Genomic DNA, 24,306 nt, shown 5'->3' with positions numbered 1-24,306 from the left:
CAGATACACAATAAATATGTATTATTATTGTTATTATTCATTATTTGTCAATGCCCAGCCCTCCATTGTTCTGAGTTCACTGGGCAAGTAAAGTTACAAATACACAGTAAGCTGTGACAAAGCGAGAGAGAGGCATAGACATATATACACTACCAAATGTAAGGTAGATAGCTAGTGGGAAGTGGCCGCATAGCACAGGGAGATCAGCTCGGTGCTTTGTGACCGCCTGGAGGGGTGGGAGGGAGGGAGACGCAAGAGGGAAGAGATATGGGAACATATGTATATGTATAACTGATTCACTTTGTTATAAAGCAGAAACTAACACACCATTGTAAAGCAATTATACTCTAATAAAGATGTAAAAAAAAAAGTTACAAATACATAGCAATTGGTTTCACTTACTAGGGCAATGGTCTGTTTAAAATATTTACGGTTAGAGGGCCGGTGATAGAAAGGTCATCTGAGTCCCACATCGAGGTTCACTGCAATGACAAATGGCAGTGTTCCTTCTTCAAAGGAATGCGGCTACACACCATCACCTGCCTGGCTCCAGGGTGAGTGCCTGGCACGTGTGAGCTGCTTGGCAGAAAAGGCACCCAGTGTTTCCCTAGCGAGGCATATGGGAGACACTGCCCCATGACTGCTGATGACCTTCAAGTCCCTTGTCCCCAAGTACAAGCAAGGAGCTTCCCATACATGAGCTTGTTGGTTGCTGCCTTAGTTCTGAACCACCTTCTCCTGGCTACTGACTCCTCCATTTTGATTCTTGTCTTTAACTTTAGATTTAACGTTCAGGTTAAACCTTCAGGTTTAACCCAATGACCCTGGATCTTTCAACAGCAATTCTTGTTCTCTGTCCTAGCTGTGCTGCTGCCTCACACCAGATCACATAACTCTCCCCTCCAAGTTCACTTCAACCCTCCGAAGCAGCTTCTTCCCCAGGCACTACCCGTGTGAACACCCCTCCATCCCTCAGGCTTTCCCTATCACATTTCATGAACTTGAAACTAAGCATTCAGGGTGTCTTTCAGGGAAATCAGTCTAGAGACAGTATAGTAATGGCAGTTAACCAAGCAGTTTCTGGTAAAACACCACCTGGCTTTGAAAAGTAGATCTTCCACTTATTAGCTATGCAAACTTGGGCAAATTACACCCCTTCTAAGTCTCAAACTTCTCATCTGTAAAATGGGGCTAATGATTCAATGAGGTAATACCTGTAAAGAGTTAGCTCAGGGGACTTCCCTGGTGATGCAGTGGTTAAGAATCCGCCTGGCAATGCAGGGGACATGGGTTCGAGCCCTGGTCCGGGAAGATCCCACATGCCACAGAGCAACTAAGCCCGTGCACGACAGCTACTGAGCCTGCATGCCACAACTACTGAAGCCCACACGCCTAGAGCCCGTGCTCCACAACAAAAGAAACCACCGCAGTGAAAAGCCCGTGCACTGCAACGAAGAGTAGCCCCCGCTTGCCGCAACTAGAGAAAGCCCGCATGCAGCAACGAAGACCTAATGTAGCCCAAAATAAATAAATAAATAAATTTATTAAAAAAAAAAAAGAGTCAGCTCAGAGTCTGGCACATAGTAGATAAATGTTAGCTACTACTGGTGCCACTCTTGGTCCTTTATCACAGATTTACTCAGTGGCATCATAGTGACCTTAAAGCATCGAAGGCTGCTTAACTTTCCACCAAAGTATAATGCAACATAAGAGCATGCACTTTATAAATCTTAGTTGTAAGAATGGATCCTCCTTCTCTAAAATCAAAATGGGAAAATATGTGGTTGTATGGCTCATGTAAAAGATGACACGGTGGTTCTCTGGAGGTTTTTTATCCGGTAGATGTGATAAGAGACCTGTGGCAGAAACAGTCTGATCCAAGGCTTAACCACATAGCATTCTGAGAAAATACTGTGCAAAGATGATAGTCCATGGCTGGGCAAAAGAAGTAGAGTAGAGAATAAGACTGAAAAGATAGGAAGGGGATGGTGATGGAGGGCCTCGAATACCAGGTTGAACAGTAAGTGGTGAAGTTGCAACGCTATAGCCTTCAGAGACCCACAGCCTGGGTGTGAATCTTCCACCTCATACTAGTTAAGACAGTGGCATTCAAATTTTTCTAAACATGACACACAGTAAGAAAAACGTTTTATGTTTGTTCTAGCATGCGCGCGTGCGTGTGCGCGCGTGCACACACACACACGCTCCTGAATCAAAGGTTAATGAAACAGCTCCTACCCTTAATATGCATGATGTATTCTGATGTTTCCTCTTCTATTTCATTTCTTAAAGCTGCTAGCCATGGCCACTAAATTGATCTCACGACCCACTAACAAGCTGCATCCCACCCACAGGTGAACTACAGAAAAATTACTTCATATCTCTGAACTTTGATCCTTATCTATGAAGAGGAGATAATGAGAGTTGGGGATTAAATAAGACATAGAATGTAAAGAACCTAATACAGTGTTTGATACATAACACATAATAAGTGGCAGTTGAAAATCTTTTTGCAATTTATTGATAGAGGTGAAGAGAAAGCTTTTGAGGAGTTAAAGATTCCTGGGAATTTTAAGCCTGGTGACTAGAAAAAATTGTGCAGTGAAATGAATTGGGTAAGGAGGCAGCATAAGGCTGACTGGGAGATACTTAAGGTTTTGTTGCATAGCTTCAGTTTTGCTTTTATTTTCGGACTATAAAAATCATACCTGCGGGGCTTCCCTGGTGGCGCAGTGGTTGAGAATCTGCCTGCCAACGCAGGGGACATGGGTTCAAGCCCTGGTCCAGGAAGATGCCACATGCTGTGGAGCAACTAAGCCCGTGCGCCACAACTACTGAGCCTGTGCTCTAGAGCCCGCATGCCACAACTACTGAGCCCATGTGCCACAACTACTGAAGCTCGTGCACCTAGAGCCCGTGCTCCGCAATGAGAAGCCCATGCACCACAATGAGAAGCCCGTGCACCACAACGAGGAGTAGCCCCCTCTCGCCACAGCTAGAGAAAGCCCACACACAGCAGTGAAGACCCAACACAGCCAAACATAAATAAATAAATTTATTAAAAAAAATCATACCTGCTCGCTCTGCAGTTTGGTTTTTGTATTTTTAATTGTTCATAATACTTTAACATGTAAACGTTTAAAATAGTTACATATTTTAAACATTCACTCAAATTCCTTCAATTGCTCTTATTTTTTAAAATAAATTTATTTTTTACTTATTTATTGTTTGGCTGTGTTGGGTCTTCTTTGCTGCGCGTGGGCTTTTCTCTAGTTGCAGAGAGCAGGGGCTACTCTTCGTTGCGGTGCATGGGCCTCTCATTGAGAAGACTTCTCTTGTTGCAGAGCACAGGCTCTAGGTGAATGGGCTTCAGTAGTTGGGGCACACAGGCGGGCACACGGGCTCAGTAGTTGTGGCGTGCGGGCTCTAGAGTGCAGGCTCAGTAGCTGTGGTGCACTGGCTTAACTGCTCTGCGGCATGTAGGGTCTTCCCAGACCAGGGCTCAAACCCACGTCCCCTGCATCGGCAGGCGGACTCTCAACCACTGCGCCACCAGGGAAGCCCTCCTCTATGTCTTTTCATGGCTTGATGGTTCATTTCTTTTTAGCACTAAAAATATTTCATTGTCTGAATATACCACAGGTTAATTCATTCATTCACTTACTAAAAAATATCATGGCTGTTTCCAAGTTTTGGCAACTATGAATAAAGTTTCTATAAACACTGATGTGCAGGTTTTTACGTGGACTTAAGTTCTCATTTCATTTTGGTATGTACCAAGGAGTCCAGTTCCTGTATTGTATGCTAAGAGTATGCTTAGTTTTATAAGAAACTGCCAAACTATCTTCCAAAGTGGCTGTACCATTTTGCATCCCTACCAGGAATGCTTGAGAGTTCCCATTCCTCCACATCCTCTATCAACATATGGTACTGCCAATGTTTGGGATTTTAGCTACTCTAATAGGTAGGTAGTGGTATCTCATTGTTGTTTTAATTCATAATTCCCTAATGATACATGACGTTGAACATCTTTTCATAAACTTACTTGCCAACTGTATTTCTGCTTTGGTGAGGTGTCTGTTCAGGTCTTTTGCCTATTTTTCAATTGGGTTGTTCATTTCTTATTGTTGAGTTTTAAAAATTCTTTGTATGTTTTGGATAATAGTCCCTTATCAGATGTATCTTTTGAGAATATTTTCTCCCAGTCTGTGGTTTGTCTTCTCAACATCTTGACAGTGTATTTTGCAGAGCAGAAGTTTTTAATTTTAATAAAGTCAAGCTTCAGATATTTTTTAAAGCCAAAAACATTATAGATGTAATTTAATTGATTTTTATACCCTTCTCTTTCATTTTCTTACCTGTCTAGAGGCAAATCCCTGTCATGAAGTTCATGTGTACACATCTTGTCCCTGTTTGTAACACTTGCATTTCACATGTACCCATAAAGCAGATATAATCTTATTTTGTTTGTTTTTAAAATTTACAGCAATGCTATCATACTGTAAAGGTCATTCTGTAATTCTTCTTTTTCATGCAAAATTATATTTTTGAGATATATCTATGTTTATACTCACAATCTAATTTACACTTATACTATAGTATAGCATTCTTTCAAAAACAAACAAAAACAAAACAAAAAACAAACACATTACTGCATTCACCAATAGACAGATATTCAGGCTTGTTTCAATTTATTTTGGCAATTAACAACAAGGCTGCAAAGAAATTATAGTATGTCTCTTTATGTATATGTGCAGAAATTCCTCTATGTATAGACACAGATGTGGAACTGGAATTTGTAGTGTAAGGACCTTCAACTTCACTAGATATTGTCTAGTGACTCTTGAAAGAGGTTGTACTGATTTACACTCTCAGCAACAGTGTACAAATCTCCATGGCCTCTAATTCTAACATTTGTTCTTGCCAGACTTCAGAACACTTTCGGCCAAGTAGCTGAGACAGTTTTTTGGTGTAAAAACTTATCCCATTTTAAAATGTTTTAGTTTTTTCTAGATTATAAATGAGGTTTAGCGTGTTATCATATGTTTTTTGTCCTTTTGGTTTATTTTTTTCTATAAATTACCTGTTCATAACATTTGCCCATTTTCTATTTTTCTACTGATTTCAAGACATTCTTTAAAGGACACTAATGATTTGTCTGTTATTACGTTGCAACTTTTTTCTTTCAGTCCTTAGATTTTGTTTTAACTTTGTTAAAGATACCTATGGTTATATAGGTTATATGGTTAAAGCCAAATTTACTGATTTTCTCTTATTCCTTAACTTTTTAAAGAACCTTATTGAAGAACTCCTTTTCTACTCTGAAACCACAGAGACATTATCCTATATTTTTGTCTAAAAGTTATAAAGTTTCCGTATTTGGTAGAGTACATCCCTTCCTTTACTGTCCCAGAGTCATCTTGGCTCTTGTATGTTAGATGTCAGAGAAAACAAATAGTCCTTTAGACACCCAGGAAAATGATTACATCATCTAAAACAAGTAAATTAAGATTGGCCTCAGACATCTCTTAGACACATGAAGAAAGGATGCCAAATACAAGGAAGGCTACAGGTGTGGGAAGATTCCTAAAGAAGACACCCAAGGCTGCAAACCTCCCACAAAGGAGGCAAAGTGCCAAAGAAAATAACACCCTACAGGGAAATCCAATAATCCCATGTTGGAAGAGCCTCAAGAAGTTTGAAAAGCACTTTGTTGGAGGGGGTGGGAAAACGAGTACTCACCTACATTGCCAGTGGAACTGTTAATCTTTACAACCCTATCATGGTCAATTTGGCAGTCTTTTTTAATTAAAAAAATTTGAAACCTAGCAATTCAACTTCTAACAATTTCTCCTGTGGAAATAATACTCCTACATGAGTGAAATGTTATATATAAAAGGCTATTCATTGCAGTCCTTTCTCTACCAGCAAAATGATGGGTACAACTTAGATTTCCATCAATGGAGGACTGGATCAGTAAATAATGGGATGGGAACACACTGGAGTATAACCGTTAATAAAGGGGATAGTACTGTATGCACTATCATGGGAAAATCTTTAAGAGACACTGTTAGCTGAAAAAGTCAAGGTACATATAACACAAATTATCAATTTTTTTTTTAAAGAAGTTACAAGTAAATGCTTGAATATGCATAGAACAGCCCTGGGAGGATACCTAAATGCATGGTAGAGGATAATGAGGGAGAAAATTACTTTTTACACTGTTTGAATTTTTATCCATGTTCCTGATCTACAGATACAAACCAACTCAAGTTGATCTACAAATTCAAGGTAATCCCTATCAAAATTCCAGCTGCTTTTTTTGCAGAAATTGACAAAACAGATCTTAAAATTCCTATGGAAATGCCAGGGACCCAGAATAGCCAAAACAACCTTGAAAAAGAACAAAGGTAGAAGACTCACACTGCCTATGATAGCTATTAAATAAACAAATTTTCTTTAAAAAGGAAAAAAAAATTGTCCATTTCATTCTTTTTAAATTTAATGGCATAAAATTTTTCCATAGACTTGTCATGTACTCATTTACTTTCTACTCTAGTTATGCTCACCTCCTTTAGCTTAGTAATGGTGAAGAATAGAGACTCTGCTTAGGGTCTTTTCAACTGATCATGAAACTTGAGCAAATAGCCTCTCAGCGCCTTAGTTTCCTATTATGTAAATAATAATTATAATAGTATTCATTTCGAGGCTTGTTGTGAGGATTAAATGAGTCATGTCAAGTACTTAGAAGACTCTACTTGACACTAAGTAACTTCTCAATAAATATAAACTTTATTACCTTTTCTACATTATGTATTTACGTCTTTTCTTTTAACTTAATTAGTCTTGCTAGAAGTTTACCTAGTTTATTAGTCTTTTCCAAAAATCCAGCTTTTGTTTTTCCTATTTAAATAATTCCTTTTATATGTACAATTTCTTCTTTGGGGTTTCCTCTGCTGTTCTCTGATGAGTTTCTTGTGTTGAATGCTTAAACTATTCATTACACACCCTTCTTTTCTCATAAATGCGTTTAAAAGTTATAAATTTCCCATCAGTATTGTTTAGTTATAGCCAATAAGATTTGGTATGTAGCTTGTTTTTTTAATGGTCATTCAATTTTAAATATTTCAGAATTTCTGTTATGATTTTTTCTTTAGCCTATGGATTATTTAGAAGTATGTTTTTTCTTTTATAAACTGTTTGAATCAGATTTCTTGGGTGCAAAGAACAAAAATCAACTCTAGCTGGTTTAAGTGGAACAGTAATGTATTATATCAGAATCACTGGGAAGTCTGAAGAATGAGGCTCAGAAAATGGCTGAAACCAAGGAGGGCAAGACACAGCCAAGCTCACATAACAGGAACAGTCAGCTTAGGACCAGCTTCTGGCTTTTCTCTGGACACACTGCTACCACGTGGCTTCTGCCTGGGAATAGTCACTGCTGGTGTTGAAATGTCACTTCTGCTACCCTGTCATTGTCCTTCTTTTCAAACATTCTTGTAGCTAATCATTTTTTAATGATTTTTTGGGGAAATTTTCAGTCAAGTTTTTTAAAAAACTTTTTTTTTTTTTTGGCCACACCATGTGGCATGCGGGATCTTGGTTCCCCAACCAGGGATCAAACCTGTGCCCCCTGCATTGGGAGCACAGGGTCTTAACGACTGGGCTGCCACGGAAGTCCCCAAGACTTCTTAATATGGAAAATTTTAAACAAAAGAAGAGAGAATATTATAATGAAATTAAATGTGACAATCACCTTAGTTTCAGCAGTCATCAGCATTTTCTAGCAAGTTTTTAAAAATTCCATTGGAATTTTGTTAAATGTTAAATATTAACATAGTAGAAATTGGCATCTTTAATCTTTTATTTATTTATTTATTTATTTATGTCTGCATTTGGTCTTCATTGCTGCGCGCGGGCTTTCTCTAGTTGCAGCGAGCTGGGGCTACTCTTGGTTGCAGTGCACAGGCTTCTCATTGTGGTGGCTTCTCTTGTTGTGGAGCACAGGCTCTAGGCGTGTGGGCTTCAGTAGTTGTAGCACGCAGGCTCAGTAGTTGTGGCTCACAGACTCTAGAGCGCAGGTTCAGTAGTTGTGGCGCACGAGCTTAGTTCCTTCACGGCATGTGGGATCTTCCCAGACCAGGGCTCGAACCCATGTCCCCTGCATTGGCAGGCAGATTCTTAACCACTGTGCCACCAGGGAAGCCCTGGCATCTTTAATCTTTAAGTCTTTCAGGAAGGAATATTGTGTGATGATGGCTGTTATTTGTGAAAGATACAGTAGAGTACATAGAACATGCACTTCTATTATGTGTTTTAAAAAGACTTTATATCAGGTAGAAAGTGGTGTTTAATTTTATGAAATGTCTTTTGGTTATTTATTGAGATGATAATTTGGTTCCTTTGATTTATTGACATGCATTCTTTTATTAATAAATTACCTAATATTCAAGTGTCTTTGAACCAGAGATAAATTTCGACTGGCACAGAGTAGATGATTTCAAAATATGCCGCTGAGTTTGATTTAATTATATTTTATTTAGGATTTTTCATGTCTAGGCTTATAAGTGATATTTCATGATATTTTCTTTGCTTTGGAAAATATTTTATGAGCATTTGATTATGTCTACTGAAAGTTTGTAAGAACCGATAGTTAAAATTATCTGGCCCATGGGCAGCACTGCACAGCAAGAGTTCTGTGCAATTTTTATAAATTAGGGAATCTCTGGGTTAAACAGAGTTAAATAGTTATTTATCTGGGACTTCTCATAATCTTCAGTATGTCAATGTGAATTGTAAGCCTCCAGCACTTTAAAATGTGTTTGGCCACAGAGCCCCTCTTTATTGATGAACTAGTATTGGGTAAAAACACTTTGAAAATACCATGCTAAATCTTTCTTTGGTGAGGATTCATTGTTAAGTACTCCATTAAATTATCAACTTTATGATGGTAGAGATTATGTCAGTCCTTCCCAGTCACTGTCATTTTCCTAGTATCTTACACAATCCCTACCTTAAAAGTCACTCAGTAAATATTTAATCAATTAACTACCTTCCTATTTTTCACTGGTTATTGGGTCAGTCAGGATTCTCAGTTACAAGTAACAGAAACTAACTTAGGCAGGAAAGCAATTTACCAAAAGGAATCTGAGCAGCTCACAGAATTGTTGAGAGCTGGAGAGTCAGCCTCAAAGCTAGGCTTCCAAGAATAATGCCCCAAATAATTCCCCAGGCACTGGAGGCTATAAGTTAGCACTACTGCCAGGAACTCAACTTTTCTGGAATTCCATCTGCTACCAGCACTAAAGCCACCTTGGCACCAAGAATACAGCTTTACAGACACCCCAGAAAGCTGGGTTTCTCTGCTCTCATTCTTGCTAGCAAAATGTATTCTCTATAGACCTTCCTCCTTCAAATTGTTCACTTTTGAATCTAAGTCTCACACACACATGCCTGGCTGATGATGCTAGGTAACATGTCACTGTCCCAGCTGCAAAGGAGGCTGAGCAAACATGGTTTATGGCTAATAACTTGGAAAAACAAGAACTGTAAGGAAGAATTCCTTAAACCCAAAATTCCCCAAACCCAGCAATGGTGTTCCAAAGGAAATACAGACTTTCCTCCTTCTTGGATCAATTGTGGTAATAGAGTTTCTCAGAATATTATCAATTTCATGTAGATTTTAAAAAATTGATTAGCTTAAACTTTATCATAGTATTCTTTTATAATTGAAAGTGTCACACCTTTATTATAGTGTTCTATTTCCCTTTTATAATTTTGCTAGTTTTTTTTTTTTTTCAATATTTATTTGGCTGCGATGGGTCTCAGTTGTTGCACACGGGATCCTCACTGCCGCATGTGGCATCTTCCTATGGCATGCGGAATCTTTAGTTGCGGTACGTGGGATCCAGTTCCCTGAACTGGGAGCACGGAGCCCCAGCCACCAGACCACCAGGGAAGTCCCAGTGTTTTTGTTCTTGATTATGTTTTCCAGAACTGTTACTCTTTTTTAACGCTCCCCTCGAAGGCATTTTATGTTTTCCAAAGAACCAGCTCTTTGATTTTTCTTCTAGTTGAGTAGGCTTTCATTGTTACTATCTTTTTAATTTTATTTTCTTGGACTTGTCTTTGGTATTTTTAAAAATCTGAATGTTCAGTTCATATATTTTTACACTTTCTTGTTTAATAATAAAAAAACATTTAAAGATGCACATTTGCCTCTAATTATTGCTTTAGCCACATCTCATAAATTTAGATTATGTAATATTCTCATTTTTGTCATGTTCCAAGAAATCTATAATTATTGTTTGGATTTCTTTTGTGACCCAATCATTACTTAGAAGAACACGTTTAAATTGTTGAGCAGTTGATGCTTTTTCGTTTAAAATATTTAATATTAATTTCTAGTTTTCTTGCATTTTAGCCAGAGAATATAGCCTGAATTTCTTGAGATTTTCTTGACCCATTCTGGTAAATGTCCATGCAACTTGGAAGAGGAGATATATTCTCTATGTGCAGATTGCAAATGTTATAAAAAGTAATTTAGACTTTGTTTCTTAGCTTTTTCCATCATATTAGTAAAATCTATACTAAAGTAATGAATAAAATCAGGCCTAGAGAATTGTTATAAAAACAAGTCACAAGAATAAGCCATGTTAGTGGGAGGGACAGTGATTGAGAGAAAAGAGAAGAGACCAAAAGGATATTGGAAGGGCTGGGAGAGTAGGAGGAAAGGCGAGAAAAGGAGAGGAATCAGAAGAGCAATACGGACTTTAGAGAAAGTACAGTTGCTCAGGAGGGCAGATGTGGAACACACTGTAGACATGCAGAGCTCTGGCTGATGGAGACTTTACTGCATACACTGCTCACAACATCTTTGTCAGGGTGAGGTAGATAGCATAGGGTGAGAAGCTGCTTCTGGAAAATGAGAATGAAGAAAAAGAAGTGTCAGCCTAATAACAGAAGAGAAAACTGTGATCAGAGAAGGGAATTTCAGAGGTGAGACTTTGGAGGTGTGACATTGCTTGCCAACAGCTGAGTTTGAGTAGCTCTGGAAAGCAATGAGGCAAGGAGGTTCCTAGATTTGCTGAGAACTAGCATTTTTCAGCTATGGTTTTCCATGCTGGGATGTCGTGTGCACATGGCCCTGCTCTCATGGAGAGCACATGTGCTCTCAGTATTGGAAGGGAGCATGGATGTGGAATCCTCTAGGATAATACCAGAAACAGGCTGGAGAGGAAGGGTAGATAGAAGGCTTTGGTGAAGATGGAAAGAAACTGGAACATGCCAGTGGCATAAATTTTGAAAGAAGACTGTTGAGGGAAGGCACTGGGAAAAGCGGGAGTGGTTTAAGTGGTGGGGAGAGGGTGGTAGGAATTAACAAGCCCTTCTTCCTTCTGCCCTGTTAACTAGGGAAGAAAAGGTAGTCTTCACTGCAGAGGACTTCAGGGATGACGTGGTGCTGGGGTGAGCAAGGTGGGCTCAGTGCGGAAGGAACTAATTCGGGTATCTTAGGAAGGCTGGGGTAAGAGTATGGCTTAGCAACCAGACTGTATGAGTTCAAATCTAGATATTTGTGTAACCTTGAGCAAACTGCTTAACCTCTCTGAGCTTTAGTTTTCATTATCTCTAAAATGGAAACAATATTAGTGTCTACTCATATGTTTTTGGTGAAGATAAATACAAGATATATTGTATAGAAAGCACTGAGCACAGTGCATGGTAAGCCTTCATCCTCACTGATTCTCCTTTCCTCCTTTCCTGGCTTAACTTTATGGTTGATCATTATAAACACTCCCTTGCGTGTATCCTAAGTCCTTGCTTCTTTCTTCTTTGGGTAATAACCCTTGCTAAATTCAGTTCTCCATTTTTTCTTCCCACACACCCATAAATCTGTCCAAAGAAAAATGTACAATCATAACGACTGGGCTCACATTACATTTGTGACCACAATTGGACACAATACCTGGCATTATATTTCCCTATTTCATTGACTCTCCCACTTTTCTAAATGAGTATTTCAGATATTCTCTCTCAAACTATCTGTTCAGAACTATATTCTCTCTCAAAATACCCTATTTACTCTCACCTGATAACACTGTTTACCACTTTATTGAAGAAAACTTTCATAAGCTTCTACCAACTCTACTCACCTCCTAGCTTCCATACCTATTGTTTCATCTACTAAATCTATATTAAAAAGTTACCCCAAAGCTTGTGGCTTAAAAAACTGACATTTATTTTGCTCCCAAACCTGCAATTTGGGTAAGGCTTCTCAGGAATAGCTTTTGTCTGTTCTGCTTGCCATCACTGGGATGCCTTGAAGGCTGGGGCCTAGAACCCCCAGAAGACACACTCACTCCTATGTCCAGGGTTGATGCAGGCTGTCAGTTGGGATCCTAAGCTGCAATCATCAGCTGGAACATTACACATAACCCTTTCATGTGGCCTGAGCTTCCTCACAACATGGCATCTGCATTCCTAGTATCAGAGTTCCAGAAGCTGTCTCAACTTTTGTGACATAGCCACTGTAGCCAGGTAGCATCACTTCTACCACTTTCTATTGAATAAGTGGGTGAGCCACTGGGGCTGCCCCATACTCACAAGAAGGGGAATTCGACTCCACCTGTTATCAGTGGCAAAGTTCTGGAAAAGTATGTGGGCCTGGAAATATTGCCGTGGCCACTTTTGGAAAATATAATCTGTCTCTTCTCCTGTTTCTGTAAATGAACTGTGCTCCTGTCCAAGCCCAGCCCATTGACTTGCGCACTAGACCCCATCCCCTCTCACTCACTCAACGACATTTTTACAGAAATACTTGCCTCTTTCTTCTGTATCACCCATTTTTCTCTCTCTCATGGGTCAATCCTTTCAACACAGGAACATGCTATTATTTCTCCCATCTGAAAAAAAGCCTCCCTTGACTTCACATAACAGTCCCAAAGTGAGTGGTCCAAGCTGCTGTGGTACCTCTGCTTTCTCTGCATAGGGCTTCCATCTCTGGGCCAAGACAGTTGCCTCAGACCTTGCCAATTCTCAAATAATGGGAAGGGAGAAAAGAAATCAGAGGCAAGCAGCCTCAGCTCTAAGGACATTACTGGATGTTGCCTGCTGACTTTCTGTTCATATGTCATTGGATGAAACTTAGCCATGAACTTAGCCTAGATGCAAGGGAGGTTGGGAAAGTAGTGGGCAATCATGGGCCCAGACAAAACAGGGTAGGTGGGAATTGTTTTATAGGTAAAAGAAACAATGGAGAACGGATATTGGAGGGAAATAAGCAGTGTCTTCCACCCTCCCTCACCTCTTATAGCCTTTACTCCATTGTTACCTCTCAATGAAGTCCTACCTGGGACATTGTATTTAAAATTGCGATCATCCCCAAGCCCTGCAGCACTCCCTGTCTTCCTTTCTTGCTTTACTTTCCTCAAGCATTTATCACCTTCTACTATACTATATGCTTTACTTTTACATAGCTCATTATCTATCTATGCCTACCAGAATATAAGCACTATGAAGGCAGGGACTTTGTTGACTGTTGTGTTCACTGCTGTATTTCTGGTACCTAGAACAATGCTTGGCACATAGTAGGTGCTCAATACATATTTTTTGCATAAAAGAATAAAAGAACAGCACAATGGTAAGCACTCAATTGCAGCTGCTGTTATCATTTTCTGGCATAAGGAGTGGTTGAGGATGATAATTGTTAATAAAAGGATCTGGGAAAGCTAGCAGATAGTAACATGCTAACACTAGCGAAGGAGAAGTGGCAGAGAAACCAAAGAATGAGCTTGTTCGGGGCTTGTAGAGCTAATCAGCACCAACAGTTAAATAATCAGTGAACAAATTAGCCTATGCAAACCTGCCTTCATGTCATCCACCCTCCACTGGTGACCAGTCCAATCTACGGACAACTCACAGCACTTGGGATCACCCAGGAGCCATGGCCATTTTCCTAGCAGACTAGCTCCAGCAAAGCTTGAAGAAAACATGATGTTTTTCAAGCGAATATTATTTTCCTTTGAGTTCCATGATCATACCAGAGTTCTTTTCCTCTTCAACATTTTGGCCACTTAGAACAACATGAAACTTTAAAACCTACATCTAGAGAAGTCTCAAGCTCCAATGTCTATGCTTTGGGATTCTAGTACAGTTAAAACTTTTTTAATTGTGCTTTTATAATTTTTAGTTATGGTTCCTTGAGATGATTTGAGCTACACCTGCCTTTTGCTGATAGCAACTGAACCAGATATTACAGTGAGATTCCAGAATGTTTCAAGGGAAAAAGATGGATGGACTTTCTGTCAAAACACTAACAAGATATTTGCAATATTCAAAGGAGATCACAGTTTTTAAATACTGTAAATATAAATGAAAATAGAGTTCTGAGTTGTATTTCTTTAATCTAAGTGCTTCACATAGACTAACTCACTGCTCACAACCACCATGAAGGGCAGATATAGTTTACAGATGAGGAAAACGAGGCACGGAGAGGTAAGTAACTTGCTCAGGGGCTCACACCTGGGAGGTGTATTGAGGCTATCAACTCAAGTGGACCCACATCAGTCTGTGCCCCTAATACCAGCTGTGTTGAGAGACAGATCTCCTTCACCCACATTCCTACCACCCAACAGAAGTAGAGCTACCTGCTGCTCTAACAGTTAACACTGGTATTTTTCACCAACCTCGAACTGCCTTAGTACTTCTACCCTCACATATGAGATAACTCTGGGCTCTGTCCCCACTATCTGAACTCACTAGCCTATGTGAACACAGCTGGTAAACCCTGTATAATCTGATACACTGACTTCAAATGAGAGGAAATGGCAACTCCTAAACTCAGGGCTGCCTTGTTCCTTCAGCTCTTCCTTGGCTTCCAAGGCTACCCAGAAGTCTGCTGGCAAATTCCTCTGCTTAGCAACTAGCTACCGTTGAACAAAGATCAATAAATTTGTCAATGGTGCCTGTGCTGACTACTCAGTTCCCAACCTTAAGGTTTGTTTATAAATGGGTTAACTGATGGCTGGCTTGTTGAGTGTGGCAAAGGGCCAATCTTTCTTTCTGCAGTATGTGCAGTAGGGGGTGTGGGGCCTCCCACTGGCAGCAACAACCATGAAGTCAGAGACACCCCCCACCAATCACAAAAATTACAGGATGTGAGAGGAAGAAAGTAGGGACGTGATTCCATTTCTTAAAATGATTTTACGACTTAAGTTCCCTAGTCCCAATGTTTACAACTTAAATCAATTTCCATCAAATGGAGACCATTATGTAACAAGTTCAAAAGAGATGTGTGCTTTCTTCTGAAATGTCAAACAAAGATGCACTACATTTAAATAGCTTCCACAGCATTATTTCTTGGGACTTTTGTTTTTGTTGTTGTTTTTGACTATGCAAAATGGTCTTGTATACAAAGATGCATAACTTAGTTTACTGAAGCTGAATTTTCCATGGAAACTGTCCAGTGCTCCCCCAATTCACAAGCACTTTATCTGACCGTCTTTCTTCTTTCAGATAATAGCTGGCAGCAACCCATAGTGTGGAGGTTATACGCTGTACTTTTGAAAAAGTCTTGAATGGAGCCATTGTCCCCCTGAGATGGTCTCTGTGTTTCACTGAACAGAGAGCAGGGTGTAAAAAAGGCACCTTGTGTGCAACTGTTGGCGAGGTTGGGGAGTGAATTAAAATCTCCAGAAAGTCTGGGCAGTGCTGTTCAGAGGAGCAATGAACCCTCTGGAAGCACTGTTAGCTCAGACATTCCAATGCGGTGAGGCAGCCTCAGGGACATGGCTCCCTCCAGTCTCATTTAGAGAGGGATTGAGGGGGGCAAGCAAAGGACATTGATCTGGACCTGCTCTCTTTGCAAAAAATTGGGGACGGCTCCCTATTCCAGGGATAGTTGATACTGATTATCACACTCAGATAACTTTCCTGCCTAACGGACCTAGACCTTCCTTGGTTACTAATGGTGCAGTGACTCATTTGGAGGATTCAATGTTAACTGCTTGTGCATCCACCAGTTTGCAAGCCTAATTCCCATGTGCCTAATTAACAACACAAAACAAGTCTTTGAGGGCTCCAGGTGATTAATGATGTTTGATATTACTAATTCATTAAATGCATTATAGGACCATAATACACAACTGTATATTCAATAAATAGCCTACCTTGTTTAGTGTCAGTAATGCTTCCTTTTTCCTGGCTCCTCCATTCACCTGTCCAGGACCGTGCGAGCAATGGGTCAGAGTAAATGACTACTCCCTAGTCCTCTAGGGCTAAGGTCTCAAGCTTTTCATGAACAGAGTCTCCTCAGAGGCTTCTGCAGACAGCTTTCTAAAACCGGCTCTCAAGGAAGGAGGTAACGTTGATTTTCAGGAAAATCCTAGTGGTGAGAAAACAGCAAAACAGTTGAAGGACCAGGCTGGCGTATTTTCTTACAGGCAGAATTCTTTGGTGCCCCTCCTGCGCCTTGAGGCTCAAAGGAGGGGAGGCCACTTTTAACAGTGACCTGAAAGAAAGGGTCATACTTGAGCAGGAGAAAAGGGTGTGGGAGGTGGTTGTCATGGTCCAGGTAGAGGCTCAGAGTGGGAGAAGCATCCTGTTGGGTGGTTCCTAATAACCAGGCCATGTTGGGTTCCTACAGTCGTGGGGAGTTAGTCTGGAAGGCAGCAGGGAGCCAGTGAAGGTTTCTGCACAGATTAAAGCTGTAGAAGAGGAAGAATAATATGGCTGTGTTGTGAGGGATGCTTCACTCCAAGGAGTGGACAGACGGGAGGGCTAGGGGCCCCCGGAATTGGTCCTGATTGAATACAAGAGGAAGGGTGAAACCTATGCAACAAGTTAGTCCATTAAAATAGGTAAAGAGGGAGGGGGGTTTAGGGAAAAGGGAGGGGGATGATATTTCGATTTTCCTCAGGTGCCTGGCTCTCCTGACTGCCAGTTGGGTACAAAAACCACCTCGACGGCTACGTAAGGCTCCGTGCGGAGCCTGCAGTTTCCGGCAGCGCTGAACAGCTCTTGTTTGCTTCAGCAGCGAAAGCCACTAGATTTGGAGTCCACAGACCTGGATGTCACTATTTGGACGGTCACTATTAGCCGTCAAAGGGGTATCTCCTGAGCCTGGCACTGCACGGCGCCACACACAACAGTAACTATCTGAATGATGAATGACCGAACAGATTGGTGACTTGGTGCTGCCCTTACCAGAGTAACCTTGGTCAAGTAATTTAACCTCCAAGAGCCTCGGTTTCCGTGTGTGTCGAGCACGGACGGTCCCTGGCGGAAAGTGTGAGACTAAATTCCCGCGGCCTGAGGTGGACCGAGTTCCCCACCTCCAGTCGGAGCCGGGCAACCCCGCTGCGCTCTCGCCAGCTCCCGCTGCGGCTCCCCGGGCGTTGGGCAGCCCCCGGGGGCCGAGGCTGAAGTCCGGGCCGAGGCCGGGGCCGGGCTGGGTTCGCGAAGCCGGCGGCCGGGGCGTGGGTGGCGGCCGGGGCGTGGGTGGCGGCGGGTCCGCCCCTCGCGCCTGCCTTCTCAGCGCGGCCCGCGCCCGGGGGCGGGGCCAGCTCAGGCCGCGCCCCCGGCCGCCCGGCGGCCCGCGGTGGCGCTCGTGGCCTCTCACCCGGGGCGGGCGAGTTCTGGGAAAGCCCGGCCCAGGGCGGGGGCTCCGCTGCCGCCCGCGTCGCCGTCCGGGCAGCTTGCAGAGCTCTGCGGGCGCGGAGCGAAGGAGCGGCGCCGGGCGGGGGCGCACACGACGACGCGGGACCGGGTGGGCGCGGCGGCGGCGGCGGCGGCGGCGGCGGCGGGCGGCGCGCCCCGGGCTCTGCCTCCTGGGCACTTGCCCGGCTCTGCGCGCTCCTGTCGTCCGCTCCGCCGCTGACACACGGTAGCGAGGACACCCGACGCCGCCAGCGACAGGCGCGTCCCAGAGGGACGCTGCACTTGGGGACTCCGGCGCGACCGGCCTGAAGAGGAAAGGTGAGGAGGTGTTTCTGTGGCTCGGTTCCTCAGGCTTGGAGAAGGGGAGAGATGGGCTTTTAATCTCTGAATCCAGTAGATCCGGCCAGGGGCAGCAGCCTCACTCCGCGTACCTGGCGGGAGTACAGGTAGCTACGCCCCTCCCCAGGGGAGAACTGAGGCAGGCGACTCTCTAGGGGGCGCGGGCCAGCCCTCACATGGGCTGGAGGATACCCTGTTAAGTGCTTCCTTCGCCCCTTCAAATGTTTGCCTCGGGTCTCCACTGCATTTTGTGTGTGCAGTACAAAGAAGTAAAAGTATAAGCTCTTGCTGAGGCGGCCCCCTAGCCGCCAGTATTTCACGGAAAGTGCTCAAGAGATTGTTCCTGGAGCGATTAGCTACATCAGGTCCTAGAAAATGTAATATTGGACCTGGTCTCACTTTCACTGGTAACTAGAATGGCTACGTCTTTTTTCTTAAAGTCCTCTAATGCTGTGATAATGAATAACCTAGAAGGAAAAGTCTTTCTTGTGTCTAATGTTAAATGCACAGTGTAAATTTACGGTTCCCCCCGCACATCTTGCCTGGTATTTAAGCCATGAGAACACTTGGTTCAACTGACTCAACTAATTATTCAGTGTAAGATCCATCATTCAAAGATTTTTAGCAGCCTCATTTTAAAGAGGGAGCTCCCTCAATAGATGTCAAGTAGGATTCACTTGATGGAAAAGTTTTATTTCCACATGGTTCTTAATTTTAGTTTCATCATGCAGAATTTGCCAGTAGGTCATTTAGATCTCTGCAGGATTAGTGAATTTCCTTGTGTTTCTGGTAGGAAGCCCTGGTAGGGATAGGGTGGAGCCACTGCCGCAGAATGGACGCAGCCGAGGCCAAGAGTGCTGCACCCCACCAGGAAGAATTTTTGAGAGCCTGTCTTGGGAGGTGGATGCAGGTGACCCTGTAGATGCCCTTACAGGGCCAGGTGGCATTGGGGGTGAAGGGGTGGCGGACTATCTCTGGATGCTGTATGTAGCCATGTCTTCGTGGATAGTTGCTGAAGGATGCCTGATGATGCTGTCTTCTAGAACATCCTTTGCTCTTCCTGAGTGCCCTTCCTGCTCCATTTTACCACTCTAAATCCTAACCATCCTTCAAGCTAAGTCTTTGTTGCTGCTGTGAGACCTTCCCTGATACCCCAGCCCCAAATAGTCGACATTCTCCAGCTCTGATGCCTGCAGCATTTTATTGAATACCTCCCTAGCCTTTCTTCTCTCAGCGTTCTTTGAGAGTTATTTATGTAGATGTTTCATTTTCCCTACTGAAGGAATTAACTGTGGCTTTCTTGGCACAGAGCTTGCGCCTAGAAGGCCCTCTAGAAATAGTGTTACGACTTTGTTTCTTCAATACAAATCTCTACTTTGGAAAAGGAGATAATATAACCAAAAGGATTCAGAGAAGAACATAATGTTTACCATTCAAATTGTCCTCCATTTACAGCCCCACAGGGAAAATTTTCCTTATACCTAGGAGCCATGCATAATAATCATCTTTGGTCCAAGCCTGGGGATCAAGTAAGAGCTGGAGGGACAGTCTTCCAGTCCTTATAGTAACATAAGCTCCTTGGATGTACTCCAAGGTTGACCTGTGTCATTAAAATTTCCATGCTCCAGTGCATTGTGGTGAAGCTAGATTCCGATGAAGGTGGTTGGTTTTCTTTTTGTATTTGCAACTGTTCTTAATCACAGTCTTCCCTGGGCTTTTGTCGTGTATTTTAAACAATTCATTTGATGTGCAATTTGTTACCTACAAATTTTTAAATGAATAAAGGAAAATTGAAAAGAATTGTGCTTGCTGTTTTCTAAAGCAGAGAGCAGGGAATGCTTGCCCTTCCTGGGCAAGAGGAGATATTTGCAGGGAGCGAGGCTGCTGTGCACATGTGTGTTGGCAGTGCCTGCCTTCCACACACCTGGCTGGCAATCGGCCTGTAGAGGACAACAACTGCTTCGGTCTGGACTCCTTCTTTCTCTGCTTGGGCTCCCTCTGCTGTGGGGAGAAGGGGTCCAGGGGAGCACAACAATTTAGAGCTTCGGATTCAGAAGGAGTAGTAGGGAAGAGGTGAGAAAAAGCAGTAACTGCTTAGAGTGTGGATTTGTTTGATCAAGTTACTTTCCTCTGGATACTTGGTTGAGATCTTGGCATTGAGCAAGTGGGAATTTGGTTAGGAGAGGGAAGGCAGGTGGCTGGGGAGCATGATACTGCTGTAGAAGGGCTGGGAGGTATTGATGGGGGGGGCTTAGGGAAGCATGTGGCCCAATTATGTGGGGGTCCCCAAGAGGAGAGTTGGAGATGGGGAACTGGGGAGTAGAGAAAGAAGAATATATCAAAGATGCACTTTGCCATGGGCCAACTATGGGGCCTAGAAAGGAAGAGAAAACTCTCTTCAGCATCATGGGGTCTTCTCTGCTCCCATGGTATAGAACTCAGGCTTGTTTTTATTAATGCTGTAATTCATCTGTGTTGTGGCTTAAATAGGTTTTCATGAGCCAGATTGGAACTCGGCCCTCTGTCCAGTAGGGTAGCCACAAGCCACATAGGGCTATTTGCATTTAAATTTAAGTTAGTTAGAATTAAATGAAATTAGTCCCATTTCAAGTGATTGTTACATGTTGCTAGTTGCTACCGTACTGGACAAGGAAGATATATAACATTTCCATCATCTCAGAAATCTGCCCTGGGATATTGTTCTAAAGGATTAATGACTGTTACTCTCCAGTGTACTAATTTATAAATCAAATTTAGTCATAAATTAACAATTTCCTGTTCATAGTCCCCTACCAAGTCTATTTAGGTGAGAATAATAATAGTAGTTGTTGTTGCTAACACTTATATAGTGCTTACTACGTGCCAGGCAACGTTCTAAGCACTTTACATCTGTTACTTCATTTAATCCTAACAACATTAGGTGGTAAATGCCAGAGACCTGTTATCCCTTACCTGCAATTCCAAAGTTAAAACAAACAAACAAAGAAAAAAAACCAACAACTCTCAAAACTGTGGTTTTCATAAGTTTGGCTACAAAATTTGGTCATGAGGTTATTATGGTCTTTATTTTTCTCACCTGGTAAGAACATTTATACATTTTAATTTCAGAAACAATTGGACATGTTTGCTGCAGATCCCACCTATAGCATTATTTAATATATGGCACATGTACTGTTTTACCATTACGAAAGCCAGAAACCTTCTGATTTTGGATAAGGACATATGGATCTCCCTTACTATGCCCCTTTTGAAGATGGGAAAACTGAGAAACTAAAAGGTCATGTAACTTGCTTGAAATCAGAGCAAGAAAGTGCCAGGGCCGGGATTCAGTCAGAGCAGCCCGGCTCCAGACTCCGTTCCCTTGACCATTGTGCTTTCGTGAAACAACCTCTGGGCTCATTACCCAAAACAAATGACTGGCCCTTTTTCTGCTGAGTGAATCCAAATAGCTTTAACTTGCCTCATTAGAAAGTTTCAGATAGGACTATAGCTAAATTGGTTAGTAGCTGGGGTTCTGAAACTTCCTGGTAGGGTTTCAGAGGATCTGGATCAATCTGGATCTGGGTCTTCTGAGTTGGAAGTCTTTCCAGGGAAGACTGTGAGGTTCTCTCTTCTTCTGGGAGGTTGATTAGAACTGCAGGGCTGGTCTGGGGTCAGGAATGGACTTCTCACTTTCTCTCTCCAACTGGTCCCTTCTTGGCTTTTTGGTCCAAATCTGCATTTGAAGAAACTCTTTAGTAACCCCAGGCTTTCTCCTTTGAGTGTAAGAAGATGTTCTGAAGGCTCCACCATCTGTGTGGACCTTACAGCATGGACTCTGCAGGACCCCTATGTGCCTGTGTCCCCTGAGCATGTGTACCTCTCGTGGCATAGTCTCCAAGGCCCCTAGTGGTCATGGTGACTCCAGTTATAATAGCTTAAGGTGTAGGGACAAGGCACTCTTGGTCAAGTACAAGGGCTCTAGAGTCAAATTTACCTAGTTTTACATAAGCTTTGCCATCTACTAGTTGTACAACCTTAGACAAGAAGTTAACCTTTCTGTAAGGTAGTAATTTTACGGGGTTGCTCTGAGGCCCAAGTAAGAGAATGCACTAAAGCACTTTGCATAGTGCCAGGCACATAGCGCTCAAAACGTTAGCTACTGATATTGTCTTTTCCCTCTGGACCTACCTAAGTCTTGCCAGTATGCAACTTTAGGCTTTGGAAAGACGTGTGGTAGGTTGAATAATGCCAGTGGTCCCCCAAAGTTGTCTAAGTTTTAATCCCTGGAACCTGTAAATATGTTACTTAACACGTCAAAAGGAACTTCACAGATGTGATTAAATGAAAGATTTTGAGATGAGGGGTTATCCTGGATTACCTGGGTGGGCTCAGTGTAATCAAGGGGGTCCTTATGAGAGGGAGACAAGAGGATCAGAGTCCCTAGCAGGAGGTAGGGGTAATGTAAGGAAGGGGTCAGGAGCCGAGGAATGCAGGCTGCCTCTAGGAGCTGGAAAAGGCAAGAAAACAGATTCTTCCCTAGAGCCTCCAGAAGGAAGTCAGCCCTGCCAACCCATTTTAGACTTCTGGCCTCCAGAACTGTAAGATAACAAATGTGTATTGTTTAAGCCACTACATTTGTGGCAATTTGTCACAGCAGCAATAGGGAACTAATAGAGTATGGAAGAGAAAACAGAAAGTGGTAAGGAGGGAAATGAAAGCTGTCAAAATGAGAGAACGGTAATAGCTAGCATTTAGTTTGAACTTTGCTAGGTACAGTTCTAACTACTTTGTGTGTATTAACCTGTCATCCTCACAGCAGTTCTCTTACTTTTATTATCTGCGTATCACAGAAGACGAAACTCAGGCACTGAGAAGTTAGGTAACTTACCCAAGGTTACACAGCTAGTACCGGGTAGAGCTGGGATGTGAATCCACATAGTCTGGGACTCTTAATTGTTACCCACATGACTCCCCAAAGCAGGCATTTCTGTCTGCTAAGGCTGACAGTACTGGCCACTGAGTGGTATGTTACTGTAAAGAAGGAAAAAGCAGTTTTTGAATAGGCAAGAAGGAGGGTGATGTAGTCCCCATACACCAAAAAAAAAAAAAAAAAGAAAAGAAAAGAAAAAAGAAACATGTGTATCAGAGTACTTGGTAAACTTTTGCCATTTCTATCTCATATAATATGTGTGGACAGCTTGAAGCTGGAGGACGCTGGTTCTGGGAGCAGTTCCTGTGCTGGCCTCCCTCTCGGGTTCCCACCTCTGTGCCTACAGCAGCTCTGCTCACTCACCACAGACCGCTGGCCCCGGCGCCCTGTTGGCTCCGCTTCCCACCTCTGCCTGTTTATTGGATTTGCCTCATTCCTGACTCTCTGCTCCAGCCCTGAATTCCACCTCCTTCTGGCCCTTCAAATGCTCAAACTTGAGATGATTTGTGTCGGGGCCCGGATGGTGAGGTACCTCTGTGACTGCTGGGAGGGTGGCTGGTGGTTATTTCTTCCTTTTCCTTTGGTTTAGCTGGCTGTTGTTGGCTTTCTAGCTGTGCTGCTTTTGTCTCTCAAGCTCACAATTCAGAGTGATACTGATTTTCCAGCTGTGCTCCCGGGGTGTCGGGGCCTCTGTCAGGTGAGGGAGATGCAGGCAGATGAAGATCTCAGCCCTTCAACCCGCTTCTGATGAGCAGCCCGCTCTTACTCATTTTATTTATACAGTGAGGTCCTGCCTTAGATTTGGCATGAAAGGGCACTTCTGTTGCTAGAGAGACAGAGAGAAGTTTGAGAAAACCTAGACCCCAAGTTAAGGCACACTGTGTATGACCTTTCACCCAAAGACTTGGATGTGCAGGAAATAGAACTCGCTGTAGTTTCTCTAATTGCCTTTTACAAGTTGGGGATCTGGAGCCTGGTTGCTTGGATTTGTTTACCTGGCTCCACTGTTTATATGCATCTGTGTGACCTCGTGCAAAATACTTGTCCTGCTGAGGCCTAAACTAAATGGGTCCTCATTCACTAAATGGGAGGGGTAATGGTAGCACCTAATAAATGAGATCGTTCGTGTAAAGGGCCTAGAACAGCGCCTGATATACAATTAGGATTCAACAAATCCTGGCTCTTAGGCTCATTTTTATTCTGGCTGAGTCTCCCAGTGGAATGGCGGAAGGAGAATCTAGCATCATCTCTTCACGGGGTTCTGCTCTCCCGTGGTGCTCTCCCCCGGTGCAGCTGGGGATCTTACTCCGTTACTCCTCTCTCTGCCTGGTTGCCACTGAAATGTCCATTGTCCCTGACCACAGGTGACTTCAGGTGCAGTGACACAAGGCTGCTTCTCA

General features: G+C 42.8%; 1 protein-coding gene and 1 long non-coding RNA gene across 4 annotated transcripts in view; one reads left to right on the top strand and one right to left on the bottom strand.

Moving 5' to 3' along the window:
• Positions 1–10,351: 10,351 nt before the first annotated feature.
• On the bottom strand, positions 10,352–17,303 carry LOC137208433 (uncharacterized). Its single transcript, XR_010935633.1, has 3 exons — positions 17,203–17,303; positions 16,167–16,381; positions 10,352–10,917 (listed from the first exon to the last, which is right to left on the bottom strand). It is a non-coding gene; the product is annotated as an uncharacterized lncRNA (long non-coding RNA).
• Positions 17,304–17,825: 522 nt separating this feature from the next.
• Positions 17,826–24,306, top strand: part of PLCE1 (phospholipase C epsilon 1) — a 318,708-nt gene continuing 312,227 nt past the window's right edge. For 2 of the 3 annotated variants that reach the window (XM_067709947.1, XM_067709945.1), the window contains exon 1: positions 17,829–17,973. The gene's annotated coding sequence lies outside the window, so the exon portion shown is untranslated. Of the gene's footprint in view, positions 17,974–24,306 lie in introns of all 3 variants that reach the window. The other variant, XM_067709948.1, reaches the window with a different exon arrangement.

Source organism: Pseudorca crassidens, chromosome 16 (assembly GCF_039906515.1).
Source record: "Pseudorca crassidens isolate mPseCra1 chromosome 16, mPseCra1.hap1, whole genome shotgun sequence".
Lineage (NCBI taxonomy): Eukaryota > Metazoa > Chordata > Mammalia > Artiodactyla > Delphinidae > Pseudorca > Pseudorca crassidens.
This window is presented reverse-complemented; position numbering and strand designations above follow the sequence as displayed.